General features: G+C 34.1%; 1 protein-coding gene across 1 annotated transcript in view; it reads left to right on the top strand.

Annotated features, from left to right (window-relative positions):
• Window positions 1-5,000, top strand: part of LOC106789287 (polypyrimidine tract-binding protein 1-like) — a gene marked incomplete at its 3' end in the record, with an annotated part of 141,316 nt that overhangs the window by 925 nt on the left and 135,391 nt on the right. The gene's annotated exons all lie outside the window — the stretch shown is intronic.

The raw sequence follows: 5,000 nt of genomic DNA, 5'->3' as shown, positions 1-5,000 counted from the left end.
TCTCTCTCTCTCTCTCTCTTCTTTCCACCCTGTCTCTATCCATCCCTCTTTCTAACCAATGTTGCAGCTTCAGCCAATCTTTACTGTTGGCAAACGCCGTATAACTGAGGACCGAACTTTAAATTTCAGCCTCGTCTGTCGAGACATCCTCTTTAATCCTTTGATCGGTAGGTGTCAAGAGATTCACCCTTCCCTCCCCCTTCCCCTCCCCTCCCCTCTCCCTCTCACTCTCTCTCACGCATACACACACGTTCATTCTCTAACTCTGTTCAACTAAACCCACAAAGAGAAACCCAGAATCGTGATCGTAGTATCTTCTCTCCCTCTTCCCCTCACTACCACCCCCCACCACTACCACTTACACTTACACCATGAAGAATCCTGAACAAACGTGCGTTTTCTCTTCCATTCGATCGGATGATCTCGTTTCATCCAACACACTTCGTGGATTGAGAGAACCTAATTTTCTTTCCTCATTCTCTTTACTTTAGGTCCGAGTATATATTCTATGGTGGGTGGGGTGGGGTGAGGGTGAGGAAGAGGAGAGGAGGAAGAGGTGGATCTTTGACTTATTGTTAGTCGAGGAAAAACACGTAGCGCGAGAAAGGAATCGCATTATATTTGTCTGCTGTTCCTTCTTCTTTTACTACTTTTTATTACTTTGTCTTTTTTTTTTTTTTTTTCTTTCTTTCTTTCTTTCTTTTTGTCTCCCCTTCAAAACGAATCGTATTGGAAACGATTTTTTGATCTTCTCTCTTGTTTTTTTCTTTTTCTCTCATTGATCTTGATGTTAACGAGGAAAATTTTTACGATTAAATTCTAAGCTCTCTCTCTCTTTCTCTTTTTTCTCTATGTTTCAAATATTACCCCCAAAACTAAATTCGAATCTTTATCTTATAGTTTTCTTATCGATCCGTTCCTTTTTGTTTCTTTCTTTCTTTCTTCCTTTGTTTCTTTCCTTTTTCTTTTCTCTGTCGACTGACTTCGTCTTTTCTTAGTCGTCAGAAGCAGCTTACGATTATGACTCTGAGAAGTTAGAAGAAGAAGAAGAAGAAGAAGAAGAAGAAGAAGAAGAGAACGGTCGTTACCTTCTTCTATCTTTTCATAATTATCCTCTCCCTATTTTCCCTCTCATTCCTTTTCTTCTTCTCCCGCTTCAGCTCTCCCCCTCCCTCTCCTCTCTTCCCGACCAGTCCCCTCCTGCCTTTTATCTTCCCTTTTTGTCTTTCTCGGAATTGTTCTTTGAATGTGTGCACAACAGAGTTTTGTCGGAAAAGATTTTACCCCCTTCCCCACCCCCCACCCCCTAGCTTTAAATACGCATAGAAAATACGATTTCACGATACTTAGTTTGTTGTTGTGTTGCTGTTACGATCTTCGATTAAAAGCACCCGGTCTTCCCCCCGCCCCCTTTTTACCCCTCGTTCACCTTGCCCAACGATCCACACCCCTTTTCACATCCGCGACGTTTGTCTCGCAAGTAACTTTGCGTTTTCATCGAATAGAAAAAGTTCTTTGTTTTACGATCTTTTATTCAATTCGAATTATTATTTTCTAAGGACGCAGGGAGGAGGAGGAAAGTTCTATTTTTTTTTCTTGTAAAAGATCCCCTTTTCTTTATAATAAAGTTTTTAACTTGATATTTTATATTAGATCGATTCGTATTAATTTATATTGAATCAATTTCCAAAGAGTTTCGTGTGTTTTAATAATCTAATATTATTTTACGCGTCATAATTTATTAAAACAAATGAACAAAATCAGATTATTTAAACAAAATCCATTTCTTTCGTTCCCTTATTACAATATATATATATAAAACGATCTTATCGAATAAAATAACATTGAAAAATTAATTATCTTGAACAGCGATTTAACGATTGATTTATTGCCCATCCATAGTTTGCTAATTTTTCTTGGTGCTACGATAAAACAAATCCTTGTTTGTGAAAGAAAAAGTGTGTCAGAGAGACGGATAGACAGACAGACAGGCAGACAGAGAGAGTTAGTGACTTTGAAAATCCTATTCAGTGCTATTATTCTTTGTCCCGTTTTAATTCTCACGGAAATGTAGTAGCAACACCTCGTTTTCGTTCGTCCGACACGTAGCTTTATCCGTCGGTTTAGAGTTAATTAAAATCGAGTGCTGTCGGTGGTTAAACCACGTCGAGGGATAATGATCGGTCGTTTTAGTTGCTTTCGAGAGTTCGTGCTCGAATCTACGCGACGCGTAACTCCCCCCCCCTCCCCTCCCCCCAATCTCATCCCCAACCCTTCATCCCAACTTCACTTGCTTTTCCATCCCATTATTTTTCTTTCTCTCTTTTTCTTCTCGTATAATCATTTTTGTTTTTTTTTTTTTTTTTTTTACACTTTTTCCCATACGCAGGACACATATGTAATATTTGATTTTTCATTCTCGGTCCATGTTTTCTTCGATTGCAACGATTTTTGTTTGTTTGTTTATTTTTTGGTTAATCAGGGTAATATTATTTTGGAAGATAATATGATTTAAGTGTATTTTACTTTTTAGATAAAGATTATAATTGTAGGATCGTTATTAAATTAATTGATTGTGTGTGTGTTCTTTTTTTCTTTGTGTATTGTCTCGAGTAAAAAATTTAAGCGGGATAGTAATATTGTTGTGTTATCGTTTAAATTAATTCGATGCTTAAGTTATTAGGCTATTTTATTACTCGTAATTAATTTTCGATCAATGATACTCTAAACAAAAACATTGATATTTTATTTTAAATAAAAATTCAAACGATACAATTTTTAATAACGTTCGTACAAATTATCGTAAGAATTAATGTAATATTAATAAAATGAAAATGTAGTAGTATAAAGTGGTGCGTGGAAGAAAAATGTTTGATTAACGTCAACATCTCACAATCAGAGATTTATTTTACATATATATATATATAATTTTAATTAATTAAATACATTTATTACACACACACACACACACACATAGAAATGAGATACAAACTAAATAGATTTACTCTTAGAGAAACTTATGCGTAGAATAGTGGTTCACCGCGACGAGAGTTGAATTACGTTGAAGAACCTATGCCAGTAGTTTGTCCCTATACAACTACCACCACCATAACCACCACCACCACCACTAGCACATGATTCAACAATCGCATGACCCTTTGCATGTTCCTGTTGCTGCGTTCCTTCGGCCTCTTGAGACTAACACCATTACTAACAAACCAACCAACCACCATCACTATGACCATAACTATTCTCCTAGTAGGGATCTTACTTGTCGTAGCATAATCGTCCGTTGCTATTGGTATAGTCATTTAAATTTCTATCTCACTTGTGTTCACTCATACTCGTTATGTTGTTGGAAGATCTTCTCTCTGTGTCACCAAAATTTCCCGCATGCAACTTCTACCCTTAACTGATCTTAATTACCAACGGGAAATCTAGAACAGACAACTAGTAGTATAGTAGTAAGTAGTAGTAGTAGTAGTAGTAGTTTCCTTTCTACATTTACTTTCATGTCGTCATCGTCATTATCATCATCATCATCATCACATAGTCGTCTCTCATCGTATCGTTTATCTTTCTCGCCTAATTTCTTCTTGGATATGAATATTTGTATGTGGTGGATTTAAAAAAAAAAACCACCACCAATCACTACTTTACTAACTTTATTTCTTTTCAAATGGAAAGAAGAAGTAAAATAAAAAAAAAAATATAAAATAGATATTATTCCATTGAAATAATATTTCAATACGTAAACCTAATTATTATTATTATTATTATTATTATTATTATTATTATTATTCAATTGTTCAATTGTTTATACGTATTTTAAAACTAATGGAGAAAAATTATTTCTACGGAAATAAATGTATATACATTTTATATATAGAGTATACGAAAGAGGATATATATTTCAACCATGATCTTTGCGATTTCTATTCCCATATATAAAATGAACGAAAGGGTGGTTAAGAGTAGTGAGTGGTTGGATGGGGTGAAAGTAGGGGAAGGGGGTTAATACATATACATATTATACGTATATTCGAAGAGATATGTAAGAAGATTCACGCAATTCCCCCTTCCCCTCCCATCCTCCCTTCTTTCACGTTCTTCTGACATGGAAATGATGCGGTTGCAGTCAAGCACAACGTCATGTCCTTTTCTTTCCTAGGGAATTTTTTTTTCCCTTACATATATATATATATATCCACTTTTCCTTCCCGTTGAATTTCTTTATCTCGATTTTGCGGGTTCGCTTATAGAAAAATTGTGAAGGAGGTAAGACGTAATCGAAGTAACGTCGGCTTCATTCTTTGTCGCGTACCAACGAGAAAAAATACACGAACACACATGCACACGTTATATAGTAGTTATACGTATACATAAATGCATACATATTGTTATGACTATACGCATATATAAATACACATATTATAACTATATCACATGCATATATATATATACGCACACACATTATGATTATACTTATACGTATATACACGCACAGTATGTTATATGCTTGTATATATACATACTCTATAATTATACAACATATATATAAATTACATACGCTACTATTAAATACATATATACATCTATACATATCTATAATTCCTATCAGATATAATTTTATATATATATATATTAAGGTGGCCCTTAAACAGAGGTGTTTTCAAATTTCTTGGCTCCTAAGGGCTCAAAAGCTTCCAAATCTATAAAAAAAAATTCTCTGAAAATTTGAGCTCTTAATATCAACTCTAAGATAGTCCGCATTCCAACCTAAGTTTCTTATGGAAATAATATGRGAGAAATTTCCTTCGTTATTTAGAATTTTATTATTCAGGAATAAATGGATTTATCATGATGATTCATACATATTTTTCATGGAGAATTTTTTAACGCTCTATAAAAAAGGTCTCTTATAATTTTTCGCTAAATCTATTAGTTTACAAGTTATTTTAGCTTAATGTTTAATTTTTATGTAACTATTAATATCATTA

The sequence above is a fragment of the Polistes canadensis genome, unplaced genomic scaffold, assembly GCF_001313835.1.
Source record: "Polistes canadensis isolate GaletaPanama2010 unplaced genomic scaffold, ASM131383v1 scaffold_174, whole genome shotgun sequence".
NCBI classification, from domain to species: Eukaryota; Metazoa; Arthropoda; class Insecta; order Hymenoptera; family Vespidae; genus Polistes; species Polistes canadensis.
The sequence above is the reverse complement of the archived record's forward strand: the minus strand, read 5'-3'. Positions and strand labels throughout refer to the sequence as shown.